Source organism: Protobothrops mucrosquamatus, unplaced genomic scaffold (assembly GCF_001527695.2).
Source record: "Protobothrops mucrosquamatus isolate PMUCROS unplaced genomic scaffold, P.Mucros_1.0 scaffold2159, whole genome shotgun sequence".
Lineage (NCBI taxonomy): Eukaryota > Metazoa > Chordata > Lepidosauria > Squamata > Viperidae > Protobothrops > Protobothrops mucrosquamatus.
In genome coordinates, this window is record NW_015388255.1 from 145,927 (window position 1) to 161,385 (window position 15,459).

Genomic DNA, 15,459 nt, shown 5'->3' on the forward strand with positions numbered 1-15,459 from the left:
TTCATTTTTGGAATTCTGGAATACATAGGTCTGTTTCATTTCCTATAGCAATGTTTTTCAGCCTTAGCATCTTTAAGATGACTGGACTTCAATGTCCAGAATTCCTCAGCCACCACCACTCCCCAGAATTCTGGGAGTTGAAGTCCAGACATCTTAAGATTGCAGAGGTTGAGAGCAATCAGGTCCTGATAGAACTGGTCATGTAAAAGGCCCAGTTCGTTACACTTTTTTTTTTTTTTGCAGGATGCTTCTTTTCAACTTCTCAGTCTAGTTCAGATTCTACTCAGTTGTTGTTGTTTTTTTATTTAGATCAGCCAGGATCAGTTTGGTGCCATGACAACTCTAGCTAGAATTAATGATGACTTTTTTTAAAAGCTGAGAGGGAACTTATTTTGAAAGAGATATATACCTTGGCACTTTCAAAAGGAAACACTCCCCCTCATACTAAGGTCATGAGACAACCATGTCTGCAAGTGCAAAAGAAGAAACCACAATGTAATTCTGCCCACCTTTTCTCTGCTTCGCCCACTTAAATGACATTGCAGCCTCCACAACAGGTTCACTACCACCCACTGTCAGCAGCACTACACATACTCAATACAAAACAGGAGGCAGCCACAGGGATATTTTTCTCCTTAGTGTTAGAAAACTGGGGGGGGGGGTGTAGGTGGGTAGAGTTATGGCAAATAAAAGATCCATGCTGTATATCTTTTGTGATAAGATTACAGAAGCTACTAAAAGGCATTGGGTGAATTGCAGTAGGTCAGCCAGTGTTTCTGATTCTCTATTATCTAATGCAGACAGTCCTCATTTAATGACCACTATTGGGACTGGCAACTCTGTCACTAAGTGAGGTATCATATGATTGACACAGACTTACAACTTCACTTCTGCTGTATCATTAAGCAAATCACCTTAAGGACAACATCATATAACTACAGTTTTTTACTGATGGCTTCTCTACTGAGTCTGTTTGTCAGAAGCCAGCAGTGAAGCACACAAATAACAATCATGTGATGCTGAAATGGTCATAGGTGTGAGGACCCATCATAACGTTACTATTTTAGCACCATAACTTCAGGTGGTCACTAAAGAGGATAGTTGTTAAGAAAGAACTATCTGTAAAAGCAACTGAAAATATTCTCCCTCAGGTAGATTATTTTAAAAGACCACTGGAAGAAGGAAGCCAGGAGTAAATATGTTGGTAAAATAACTTGCAGGCTAAGAACAGCTGCATTTACACAAGTGATAACTCCTGCATTTATTCTGGTCTGTTAATATACAGACACATTTATTCTTATTCTGAGCATACTGTTATTGTTTGAGTATTCATTCTGTTCAAAACTATTATTTTAATACTGTCCTACCACTGTTAAACCTCAGTTCCAGAAATTCAGATAATAATAGTAATCCTGCAGGTTTTTTAAAAAAGGATTCTTTGCTCAAGCACTGTCTAAAATAATGATCTTGGGGGCCACGTAGGAAATATTGTACTGTGTGTGCAATTAGAGAAATTGGATTAGATGGCACAGCTTAGTTCTCTAAGCATTTACAGAGATTAGCATCTTCTGATAACAAGTTGAAGAAAGAATTGAGGATACAAACCAACTGAATAAAAAGTACACTACTGACTTCCTTACCAGTATTTATTATATAAGAGAAGACCACAGAATTAAAAATTAAAAATAATTAAAATTATTTTTCAATGTTAGGCAGGACCCTTAACATGGAGAAGGGGCACGCTGGAGGTCTCATTGGGCAGGACCTAGGAAGAAGCCTTTTCTGCCACCTTGTGGAACATCACCCCCCTGGAGATCACATTGGCCTTAGTCGTCCTTCTGGCTTTTAGAAAGACCCTGGAGTCATGACTTTGTCAATGGGTTTGGGGATCCGGTAGAGTCAGGGCAGTGGTTGCATTGATTGTTTTGATGAATGGGGTTGCCTTGGGTATGAGTTATGTCTTTTAGGATGGTTGACTTAAATGTATTTATTAAAATTTTTTGCCACCTCTTTCACTGTGAGGTGACTCTGGGCAGCTTATAACATTAAAATAAATCTGTGTGTGTGTGTGTGTGTGTAAAATCATAATAAAAATACAATTGTAATTAAAAGATGGGAAGGGAGCAGAACGTACAAGGGGGAGGGGAATTGCTATTAATCCATCAGCTACCTCTCTCCAGCGTGATAGTCCCCCATTTGGGCCTCAAACCAATTGGTAGAGCCAGGATCTTGTGGAAGGTCAGGTGGTTTATATATATATATATATATTTGCTGATTTTTATATTTGTTTTAACTGTTTCTAAGCTGCTCAGAGTCACATATATGAGATAGGTGGCTTTAGAATTTTGAATAATAAATGAATGATAAACTAGCTGAACACACGCTACTATAGTATTTTGGCATATGTCCCCAAAGGTATGATAAAAACACAAGGATTTTTTTCCAGGAAACAGAGGTCAATTCTAGCTCAGACTATTTCAGGGGGAAACCATCAGAACATGATTCATAGAACATGAATGCCATGAATAAAAAAAAATAAATAACAAAAGGGGGGAGGGAGTATCATGACCTTCTGCCTTACCTCCTATCCCAATGGCCGAGAAAAGAGAGGTGAATGAATAGTGGTAAAAGTCCAAATGATTTAGCCACAAATAAGAACCACCAGTTGGGAAAGAAAATATGTATCCAGAGCTGGCACTGAATTGGTACAGACATCACCAATGACAGTGCATCTCAGGGAGGAGTGATTATATCAGAACTCAACATCCTGAATGACTCGCTTTTGTACACAGTGAGTCCTTTTTGTAATAAGAGAACAGACCTAGCACAATTTTAAAACTACATCTTTTCTTGTGCCCAGAGCACCTCTCGCTGTCCAACCTTATTATAAATAGTCTAAAGTTTATAATAAACAGTCTGTGTACCCTTACTTCTAGGAAGTTTGTTCATGGTTACCTTCAAACCAATGCTATACTATTGCCTGGAATGTTCATGAATACATATACACACACCTACAGAATATGTGAATATGTATACGGGTGGTCCTCGACTTACAGCAGCTCACTCAAAGTTACAACAGCACTGCAAAAAAATGAATTATGACTGTTTTTCACACTTACGACCGTTCGATCATGGGATCGAAATTCAGACACTTGGTGACTGACTTATATTTACGACAGTCGCAGTGTCCCAGGGTCACGTGATCCCCTTTTGCGACCTTCTGACAAGTCAATGGGGAAGCCAGATTCATCTAACAGCTGTGTTACTTAACAACTGCAGTGATTCACTTAACAACCGTGGCAAAAAAGGTCGTAAAACAGGGCAAAACTCACTTAACAACTGTCTTGCTTAGCAACAAAAATTTTGGGCTTGATTGTGGTCGTAAGTCAAGGACTACCTGTACATATATGCATACATACACAGATACACAAGTAAGGGCAAAAGTCTAAACTAGGGGTGTCAAACTGCTGGCCCACGGGCCTACCCCATTACCAGCAATGGCAAAACAGTCCCGATACGTCGAGCAACGTCATGTGACGTCGCGAGTTTGATATGTCTGGTCTAAACTATTTGGTTTCATCCTGACTTTTCTTTTCTTTTTACACTTTGGTTAGCAGAAGTTCTGTATCTCAAGGCTGCAGAGGGAGTCCTGGAACACTATGAGAGCCTAACCCAGTGATGGCGAACCTTTTAGAGGCAGAGTGCCCAAACTGCAACCCAAAACCCACTTATGCATGGTCGGGTGCCGGGTGGGTGTGGCCCATTGGGTGGGTGTGGCCCATTGGGTGGGCTTGGCTGCAGTGGTAACAGCAGACTGGGTGGGACTAAAAAGTTCAATCAATCCCAACTTTGCAAGATTTTTTTTTTTCCCGCGAGAAGTTGAAATTGACTGATTGAACCTTTTTTTTTTTGTACACGGCAGCAGAGGCTTAAAGAGAAAAGGTTTTATAAAACCCAGCTGAAGGCCTAGGACTGGGGCAACGGCACGCGTGCCCACAGAGAGGGTTCTGAGTGCCGCCTCTGGCACCCGTGCCATAGGTTCGCCACCACTGGCCTAACCACTTCCAGTACAGGTAACCAGTATAGGAGTTCACCCAAAGGTTACAATAAGGAGCTGGTGACTTGGCTCATATAGATACTAAGCCATAGTTTAACCACAGGCTATTGAATAAACCACAGTGGCTAGACTCACCAACAAGCTAAAACAAAAACAAAGAAACTAGTCTATGAACAGATCAGATGGATTCTGGGAGATTCTATTAGGACAAAGGAGTAATTCCATCAGGCATTCTTTAAAAAGCTCTGTGCACAAGCAAACGTCACTCAAACAATATCAGCATGTTTAGCAGTGATGTGTGCAGGAGAAAAATCCTCCACGTGAAGTGCATGTACCTTGGCTTCTACATAATGCAGTTTCTAGTTCACGCAGAAGCCAATACATATAGAGATTGTCCTCAACTTACAACCGGTTGCCTAGCAACTCTTCAAAGTTACAACCTGCCTGAAAAAGGGGACTTAATGACCCAATTCAAAGTTCTGATGGTCACCCCCCTCCCATCCCACCACCATGGTCACGTAACCATACCTTTGGGCAACACAACAATTATGGCCATTTGCAGCATCCCAGAGTCATGTGACTATTTTAACCACGATTTTGCCAAAACTCAACATTTACTTCCATTTTTTTTGCACAATCACACCCATAACAAACAATAGGTTCACAGTTGTGACTGCCGGGTTTGCACTTATGACAATTGCAAAAAATAAATATCATAAAATCGGGTTGGTCACATGACCAACTGATTTTATGACTGTCGCAACATACATCTGTAATGGGCAGTCTCCATAATGGTAATATGTGGAGGATGACCTATATGTACTGCAATGTTATTTTGCATATGGAGTAACAGAAACCAAACTGGGGATATGCCACATAACAACCCTCTCCCAAATCTACCTCTTTGTTTTGATCTCCATACTCTGTACACAGGCCACTGGTGATGGTTTCAGTTTCTTTTTTTAATGGAGCCTTTCACCTTAATGGTTGTATCACAACTCTATTGCTGAACTTGCCTACTGTATAATGATGCCAACAGCAAAGCAGGAATAGAATCAAAAAATCCTTAAAAAAGGACTGCCTTGCCTTCCCTTTAAAATCAGGTTGTGTGTTTTTTAATTCAACCATGAATTAAATGAGAATAAGGTTCTGTGAAAATAAAAATATTTACAACAGACAGAATTTTGAAACACAAGTATCAAATAATTGACAAAATATTGACTCTTACTTTCATTCAACTCAATGTAGCCTGAAATAAAAGGATACCTCCAAAAAGAAAGTTACTCAGAAGTGAAGCTTTCCAAGACTCTTGGTAGCTTCAACTACTCCGTTACTTGACTAGTAACCATTAGTTGGTTTCACACATTATGCTAAACCTTGGTTTTCAAATCAAGAGGTTCAGTTCACACAATACTCTTAAGCCCCCCAAAACAATACAGGTAGTCCACTTACGACCACAACTGAGCCTAAAATTTCTGTTGCTAAGCAAGATAGTAATTAAGTGGCTTTTGCTCCATTTTATGATCTTTTTTGCCATATTTGTAAAGTGAATCACTGCAGTTGTTCAGTTAGTAACATGGTTTTAAGTGAATCTGCCTTCCCCATTGACTTTGCTTGTCAGAAGGTCACAAAAGGTGATCACATGATCCTGGGCACTGCAACTGTCATAAATACTTGACAATTGCCAAGCATCTGAATTTTGGTCACATAACCATGGGGATGCTGCAATGATCATAAGTGTGAAAAATTGTCATAAGTCACTTTTTCAGTGCCATTGTAACTTTGAATGGTCACTAAATGAACTGTTAAGTCAAGGACTGCCTGTATTATATCTTAGAAAAATGTGTGATTATGCTTATTTTCCCTTATTCTGAGAAATAGAGAATGAGAAAGTGAACTGACAAACCAAAATAATTGAAAAATAATTGGGAATTTGTTACAGCGCCTCCCCACCACCACCACCTAAAAGAAAAAATCTAAGGCCTAATTAGGATTGAAAAGGAGATGACAGGAAATTCCAGGAATATAGGCTAGACTGAAAAGTAGAAGCACTTCCCCCCACCACAATACTGTGGTAGCAAATCATTACTATATTGTTATCAAGAAAACTATTTGAAGATGTAGCTGCTTACATTGTTTTCCAGTTTCCCAGTCTGAGGCTAGATCTGTGCCCCTCCTTCAATTTGAAGATTGTTATTTTTACTAATGAGATTTAGCTTTAATTCCCTGCTCACTAGTAGCTATTCACCATGACCATGACATGCTGATCAACCGTTTATAGAATGAATACCATCAATTGGACTTACTTGTCCTACTAAGCATACCAGCCACAAACCAGCCAATCATATTTTAACATTAATTAAATGGATCTAACTCAGTCTGGGAAAGAGAAGATAAAATATTTCCCACATATCCAAACCTGTAATCTATGGAAGACATTAAAAAAGGTTATATAATCCTGTGCATGTTTATCTGGGAATCCACATATTTTAACTTTGAACAAATAGGTATATGTGAAAAGAATTGGGCCCCAGATGTCAGACACATCAGTTGCTCCCAAACAAGAACAGTGCTTAGCAAATGAGTCAGTAATTTAATTCATTTACATGACACCACAATCTGATGTGATCTTTCCACTCATGTACTTCAAAGAGTTGCCACATACAGGAGATCTGACCTTTTAACAACAAGATAAATAAGTCAACAGAATTTCAGTTGTGCACTTGGACAGGGATATTTTTAAAAAGACTCTACATTCAAATGGATGCAGGGAACTCAAAGGGAACGTTCACCTTTTTTTCTGGATAACCCCCAAAAACTCAATACAGTTACCACACCATTGTTTACTACGTGCAATATGAAGTGAGATTAAGAAAAATCGTTCACCAGAAAGTGGTCCAAACGAGAGAATTCAGACGTGCCTCTGCATGCATCCCTTACAGCAATACTCTTGTTTATCCCATGCTCACCTATTTCGCCTTTATTCCCAAACCCTAAAATACCAGGAAATGTGACATGCACCCCTTATATTATTATTATTATTTTTTTTTAAAAAAAAGAAAAAGCCGTGCCACACATAAGAGCATCTGGGACACGTACCGAAAGCACCCAGGACTCCATCCTTCCCACCTCCTTCTTCAGTTTAAAAGAGACGCAATGAGCTCGACTTCCTGCAAGGAGAGGGGAGGAGGTGAGCTAGTCCTACCTGCTAAAATTGTACGGATCGAGGTCCAAACAGCTTCGGGACCTCCAGAGCTTTGCGTTCATGGGCATCGCTTTTACTTCCTCTCCGCTTGCCCAGGAGGAACCTTGACTCAGATCCGCCCATTTTGGAATTTCCCAAGCGCCTGATTGACAAGCCGCTCAGCTAATCAGCAAACTTTCCCTCTGCCGCCCGCAGAGGCACAAAAGAGAAGAACCGGGGCGGGGAAGCCCAAATGGGCTGGTAAACATATTAGCCGCGCGTCGTCGCGCTTCGGTTCCGCGAGTCAACAATCTGCCTTCTGACGTTATCTCCAGAATCCGCCCTTGAAGGCAAAGCTGGGAGCTGGCCATAACGGTTTTCTGCATAAACAAGAAATATGGTTGCTTGCCCCTCAGCCTGTGGTGCGTTCCTCGCTGATCTTTCCCTTGGGGGGAAGTGGGGGTTGAAGTTTGCTCGGTTTTACGTTTCAGTCCTTTTCTTTCTGCTCCCTGCCCTTCCCGAAATAAAGCACCACGTCCCTTTTGCAGAGGATAAATTGATAAAATGCAATGAGATTTGATCGGAATTAAATCAAGCTAGGGAGGCAGCACACCGAAGAGCCGTGGCAAAAATAGCAACCAGATGATTCCTCCTCTAGCTAGCATGAATGTGCAAAATAAATGTAATGTTTTCTTTTTTTTACAAAAGGGGATCGTGTTAAATCTGCATTCTGTTAAATATAGGCTAAGATCCTGATTAAAATAAAAAAATGTAAGCTCGCAGGAAGTGCTGATAAGGTATTATAAACTAATTTACAGCAGCTTGGCATTTCAGAACAATCTTGCTCGGCAATTATATTCAGAGATTATTATTATTATTATTGCTTGTGCAAGTATTACACAGCTAGTTATGTTGCTATAGTTCCGCACCACTTCAACATGGAATTGATAATGGGGAGGGTCATGCATTTTTTAAAAATTATCTGCATAGAGCTGACAGCAACAGAAGTGGGAGAGCAATGTGACTGAATGCATAAGGAGTGAACTTCTGTACTTTTTTTTTTAAGCAATTGCTTCTATTGCAGTAGTAACAAAATCTGCATCTGTCAAAATGCCATTATCTGACATAATATTATGGGGACCTTGTTCAGGAATGTTCAACCTAAGGTACCCACAGCTTCTAAAATATAATATTCAGGCGGGGATGTTTCCACATATGTGATTGCTAGTGCTAATTATTAAAAGACATTTTGCAATAATATCGTTTGGTCCTTCCTAATGGATTTTCCCCTGCAAGGGGGAAAAAAACAGAAGCAATAAAAGGACTTGGGAAAACAGCAAGTGGAAGTTGGCTGTATTCAAAGTTCCATATAAAATTCTCTGAATGAGGTAAGACAATTATTAAATAAAAGCCGTATCTTAGAATAGAATAGAGCTGGAAGGGACCTTGGAGGTCTTCTAATCCAGCCCTCTACTCGAGCAGGAGAACCTATACCATTTCAGACAAGTAATTATCTAGTCTCTTCTTAAAAACCTCCAGTGATGGAGCGCCTACGATTTCTGAAGGCAAGCTGTTCCACTGGTTAATTGTCCTCACTGTTAGGAAGTTTCTCCTTAATTCCAGGTTGCTTCTCTCTTTGGACAGTTTCCAAGCATTGTTTCTTGTCCTGCCCTTTGGGTGCTTTGGAGAATAGTTTGACGGCCTCTTCTTTGTGGCAGCCCTTCAAATACTGCTATCATGTCGCCCCTGTTTCTTCTTTTCTTTAGACTAGCCAAACCCAAGTCCTGCAGCCGTTCTTCATATGTTTTAGTCTTCAGGCCTTTGATCATTTTAGTTGCTCTTTTCTGAACTTTTTCCAAAGTCTGAACAACTTTTTTGTAATATGGTGACCAAAATTGGTTGCAGTATTCCAGGTGTGGTCTTACTAGGGTTTTATAAAGCGGTACTAATACTTTGCATGATCTTGATTCTATGCCTCTGTTTATACAACCCAGGATTGTATTAGCTTTTTTTGGCTGCTGCTGCACACTGCTGGCTCATAGTCAAGAGATCGTCCACTAGGACTCCAAGGTCCTTCTCACAGTTGCTGTTTTTGAGCCAGGTCTCGCCTAATCTGTACTTTAACATTTAATTTTTCCTGCCTCAATGTAAAACTTTGCTTTTCTCCACATTAAAACTCATTTTGTTGGATAGGGCCCATTGTTCAAGTTTGTCAAGAACTTTTTGGATCCTGAGCTTGTCTTCTAGGGTGTTGGCTATTCCTGCCAGTTTAGTGTCATCTGCAAATTTGATGAGCTCCCCTTCTATTTCTTCATCTAAGTCATTAATGAAGATATTGAAAAGTACTGGGCCTAAGACGGAACCTTGTGGTACCCCACTGCTTCTCTCCATATGGATGTGCTGCCATTGAGGACTGCTTGTTGAGATCCATCTGATGGTGTTGTTGTCTATCCCACCTTTTTCTAGCTTACTAAGCAGCAGGTTGTGGTCTACTTTTTCAAATGCCTTACTGAAATCTAAGTATACTATGTCCACAGCGTTTTGCTGGTCCACTAATTTAGTCACTTTATCAAAGAATGAAATGAGATTGGTTTGGCATGATCTGTTTTTGACAAACCTGTGCTGGCTATTAATTATAATTTTGTTTGCTTCTAGTTGTTTGCAGATCTGTTTTTTATTATTTTTTCCAGGATCTTCCCAGGTATTGATGTTAGACTGATTGGGCTGTAGTTTTCTGGCTGTAGTTTTTTTTTTTCCTTTCTTGAAGATGGGAACCACATCAGCCTTTTTCCAATCATCAGGTACTTCCCTGGTGCTCCAGAATTTTTGAAAGATATGGTGCAATGGTTCTGAGATAACATTTGCCAGCTCCATCAGAACTTTGGGATGTAATCTGTTGGGTCACAGTGATTTATATTTATCAAGGTCAAATAGGTGTCAAATAGATAAAGTAGACCACAACCTGCTGCTTAGTAAGCTAGAAAAAGGTGGGATAGACAACAACCATTTTCTTGCTTATTTTAATTTTTGTTTCTAGTTTGTCTTTTGCAGTAGTTTTTTGATATGTTGAGCTATAATTTCTTTTTGTGTGAAGACTGATGCAAAGAATGAGTTAAGCAGCTCTGCTTTCTCCCTACTGCCTGTTACTTCCTTGCCTTATCTGAAAGCACCTAGCATTTTTTTGCTTATATTTGTTTATCAAACTTGTACGCTGCCCATCTTGCCAAAGGGAACCATAGTGACTTACAAACATTGAATAAAATGCAGTATAAAATATTAAAACAATAAAGATCTTAAATTTAGAAGTTGAATTAAAATAAAGCTAAGCAGGATGGAGAGGAAAAAAGAGAGCAACGTGTGCACGGGGAGGAGGCAGGCTATTCTCTACTCTATTAGCCACCTCCAATGTGCCATACCCCCATAAGGGATCCAGGCTAGTTGTCATAGCCATGTCTTCAAGGCTTTTTGGAAGGCCAAGTGGGTGGGAGCAGATCTGATCTCTGGGGACAAATTGTTCCAGGGATGTTCTGCCACAACAGAAAAGCTTCTTTCTGGCAGAAATTCCTTGGCTGATGGCATCTGCAGCATGTCCCTTCTCCCAGCATGGGTGGGGCAGGCTAATCCCATTGAGGTGACTTGGTTTCTCAGATAACATACACCAGTGGTTCTCAACCTTTTTAATGCCGCGACCCCAACCAGTCGTAAGTCGAGGACTAAACCGGTCGTAAGTCGAGGACTAAACCGGTCGTAAGTCAAGGACTACCCAACCGGTCGTAAGTCGAGGACTTTCCCTGCCCGGGAGCGCCGCGCATGCGTGGTTCCGCCCCCTGCACCGGCTGAGGCGTAGCTGGCAAGTGGCAGAGACAGAGCAGGCCGACCACCAGCTGGCCCAGCCCAAGGGAGGTAAGGCACCCACCGGAAAAGGGGGAAAAATGGCGGACAAAAAAAATGGCGGACAGCCTTGCTTGGCGACCCCTGTGAAATGGTCGATCGACCCCAAATGGGGTCTCGACCCACAGGTTGAGAACCACTGACATAGACACATGCCATGCAGAGCCTTAAAGGTGATAGTCAACACCTTGAGTTGGACCCCGAAGCACAGGGGTCTGGACGTAGGTCTCTTACAGTTGCGTAGAGACCAAACTGATGATGCATTTGACCTCAGCCTCGGGCTCAGCCTGGTCATCACTTACAACAGCAGTGTAACATGGGCTACCCTAAAAGTCTGCAGCAGCTGAAGCTTCTGGATACTCTTCAAGGGTAACCCCATGTAGAATGCACTCTAGTAATCCAAGCATGAGATGACCAGGGTTTGAGTGACTGAGCACAGGAATTCCCAGTCCAGGAAAAGGCTAGTCCTCGACTTACGACCAGTTTGGTCCTCGACTTACGACTGGTTTAGTCGACTTACGACCGGTTTAGTCCGGTTTAGTCCTCGACTTACGACCGGTTGGGGTCGCGGCATTAAAAAGGTTGAGAACCACTGTTATAGAGAGCCTGGTGGCTCAGTGGTTGGAATGCAGAACTGCAGGTTAACTTACTGCTCGCTCCAGCAGTTTGATTCTGAACAGCTCAAGGTTTACTTAGCTTCCCATTCCGCCAGTAAAATGAGGACCCAGATTGTTGGGGGCAATATGCTGACTCTGTAAGCAGCTTAGAGAGGGCTGTAAAGCACTGTGAAGTGGTATATAAGTCTAATTGCTATTGCTATTATCTGTTGAGAAAACAAAAAGATTCAGTCTCTGTCGCAATGAGCTGGGAAAAAGACACGTTAGGGCTACCAGATCTGGGCTGCAAACATCCAGTACATCTGGAGTACTGTATGTCTTTTTTTGCCATCTAGTGGTCACCCAGAGTTTTGTAGCCCAAACATGCTAACCTTCAAAGGAAAAGTGGTTGGATGACTCTGATCCAGTCACTCTCTCTCAGCCTAACTCATCTCACAGGCTTGTTTTGGGGAAAATAGGACGAAGGATATTAGATATCTTCGCCACCTTAAATTATTTATAAAAACAATAAAGGTGGGATTTAAAAACTTTTAAAAATCCATTTGATACGGTTGAGAGATGAAAGGAATGAAAAGATAAGTAACAGTTTTTCATATCAGAGATTTTGTCAAAAGCATGGTTTCCTATAAATAGACATATTAATAGCAATTTTTTCTTATGAAGATAAATATCTTTAATAGCAGGATTATTTCTTTTTTTTTTTCCTAACTCAACTTCTATCCATGTTTGAAATCCATGTTCTTGGGAATACGTTTCACTAAACTCAGTTTTATTTTTTTACTAATATGTTTGTTTATGCAAATATGTGGAGATCACTGCAAATCATTTGTGAAACTGCTAAGCTTGTAAGCATTTTATTCTATCCTTTCCTACAGAATTTTCAACAATTACCCTTGAGAGGTGGCTCATGAAAATGGTGTTTAGTAATTATGAACCCTGATCAGGAGATATTGGGTTTGTGGGATGTGAGATATCACTCTACACACACACCCATTTTAATGTTGTAATAATTATATTCTTTCTTTTTAAAAAAATCATTAAAATATCCTTTATCGATGTGGGATATATTTCTGTATTCAATCGGCTGATATAGCAAATCTATCTTGGATTTGCCAGCAAACTGTGCATTGCTTCTGGAAAGAAACAGCATTATGACAAAAACAAAAATACCCCACCCTTCTGTCCCATAATTGGTATGGACAGACCTTTTGAAATACAACATAGAAAGTAAGGTATGATAAGCTGAATTTACTCATTATAGGTATAGAAATCTTATTGGGAAACTGATCATGAAAACAGAAATTAAAAAAAATCTCTAGAGTTTAAAAGAGAGTGACAATTTGCACAAACATCCTTACAAGAATTCTATCAGCATGCGATAGATTAATGAACAAAGACAGGGTTTTTTGGGTAGTAATTAGTTTAACAACACAGCTTGTAGCCAAGTGGCTGTTCCAGCCACTATGAATGACACCTAATATATTTCATCAAAGTTCTCTCAGTCCTTTATGTAACAAGGCAGTAACACTGAAGGAAACTATAGGTTTTGTTTTTCTGCCTCTCGTGTCTTCTATTCAGAATTTTAAAACATTTTCTTTTGCTTTTTAAAGGAATTTTTACTTTAAAGACAATGCCATCCAGCAAAGCTATGCTTATTCTTATGCAGCTGTGGCATTCTTTTTTTCTCAAATAAATGCTGCCACTAAAAATAGCCCATCAAGTAGTTCAGTCTCTACAAAGTCACCTTCAGAAGCATATTTCCAGAGTTTCATCTCCAGCATTTTGTTAAATGAATTCTCCTATTTTATATTCCTTGGAAGATAACTTTCTATAAAGAGCTTTCTCTCTGAGTTGTCAATCTCCTTGATACACTAGAGCATCTATTTTTCCCCCCAGTGATTATATACCAGTTCTTTCTTGTGTTTAATCGAAGCCCTACCATTATCCAAACTTTTATTTGAATTTCCTCTGCCTCTATTTTAGGAAACTTATTTTAGCTAAACTAACCAAAGTTTCTTCTTTTTTCCTGGGCTGCTGAAGTGAGTAAACATTGCTTTCTTGCAGTTTTCTATCAGGTAGCCCTAAACATGAAAATCCTAAATTAAGGGGTAGTGCAGCCTCTCTATTATATCCAAACCAGAGAACCATCTTGCCCCAAACTCCCAGAAAATCTGTAGCAAATGTTTTCTTTGACTACTCACTCAGGCAAATCAGAGAGAGGGTCGAAAAGAGCCTTCCAAGATGCTTTAATCAACTGCAGAATGGAAGACACACCCAGGCTTACATTTAGCTGGGAGACGGGGAATTCCCAGTGAAGGAGGTCCTTAGACAGCTTTTCTGGTGGTTTTGAAAAGGATCCAAAGATAATTTAAAGGGCTCCCCTGCAGCCCAGAGGGGGGATGCTGAAGTACGTCATTGCTACGTGAGTAGTTAGTTCACTGAGAAAATATATTCGGTAGATGGAATCCCATGTTTATTTGCTAGAAAACTGGCTTTTCATTGAGGTTTTTTCTTGAGTACTAAAAAATTGTTTACATGTGGTATCAAAGCCAAAATTTGTGGTCCAAACAATGGAAACTAAGCAAATGGAGAGAATCATTTTAGCCTTTATGTTACTGTTCCTTCCCTGGAGCCTGTCTTCTTTATGCATCACCCCATAATATCACATTTCTGTGACAAAACTGCTATAAGCAGTGACTGAGGTCGCTTCTATTAGCTCAGTTTATATGACACTCTGGGCCACTGTATTTTAGCTTATCAGGTTATATGAACCCAAGTTGTATTGCCAATTTACAACTTGGTATATCCTGCAGAACCAGAAAACATAAGCTTATTTGTTTGACTCAGGGGTGACAATTCTGTGCAAATGGTGCATTATGAGCTTTGCATCATGTGGACTCTTTGACAGAGAATTGCCACACTGTGGAGAAATGAGAGATTTGAGAAGAAAAGTAAAAGCAAAAGCATTCTGTAGACACCAGAGTTTTTAGAGGGTAAATGATCTGCTCTTTGGGAAAGGCAGTGTTATAAACATGCAATCAGCACTCTTTTAATTGTGTTTTTCGCTGAATGGCCTTGAACAATGTTTCAGGCTCAGCTGGAGATGTCTGCATGCCATGGCGATAAAAGTCAAGATGGCAGCTACAATAATATAATTAAAACTGGCTTTTATATGTGTGATTTTTTTTTTTACCATATCCTTCAGATATCATTCTTTGCTGGATTGGCTTTTATATATTTTATTTTATTTTATTTATTTTTATTTAAAATATTTATATAGCTGCCCATCTTTCAACCAATTCTGGCCAGCTTCCAGTCAAAAATTAAGAGACATATTAAATCATTTTATAAACTATAACTTTAGAGCTTGAAGATCTGGCTCTGCCTATTAACCACACTGGAAGTGGTGCTGGATTGAAGGCCAGACTTCCCCTCCCCCTCTCCACCTGTTTATCTTTTTGGTTATCATATTGATGTATTCATGTTGTGTTCTTCATTGTTTATTTTATTTTTCTATTATTTTACTTCCATATATACTCTTCATTTCTTACTTTTTATTGTTGTAAGCCACCTAGAGTAGCCCCACAGTGAGATAGGTGGCAAATAAATTTAACAAATAATAATACTCAACCAACTTAAACATTAAAAACAACAAAATCCTGGTGTCTATCTATCTTAACATGCTGTCCTAACACTTTATCTCACCGCAT

At 39.9% G+C, this 15,459-nt stretch overlaps 1 protein-coding gene across 1 annotated transcript in view; it reads right to left on the reverse strand.

Moving 5' to 3' along the window:
- TNIP1 (TNFAIP3 interacting protein 1) overlaps window positions 1-7,375 on the reverse strand; it is a 71,629-nt gene extending 64,254 nt beyond the window's left edge. The window contains exon 1 of the mRNA XM_015824210.1: window positions 7,263-7,375. The gene's annotated coding sequence lies outside the window, so the exon portion shown is untranslated. The remainder of the gene's footprint in view (window positions 1-7,262) is intronic.
- Window positions 7,376-15,459: the final 8,084 nt, after the last annotated feature.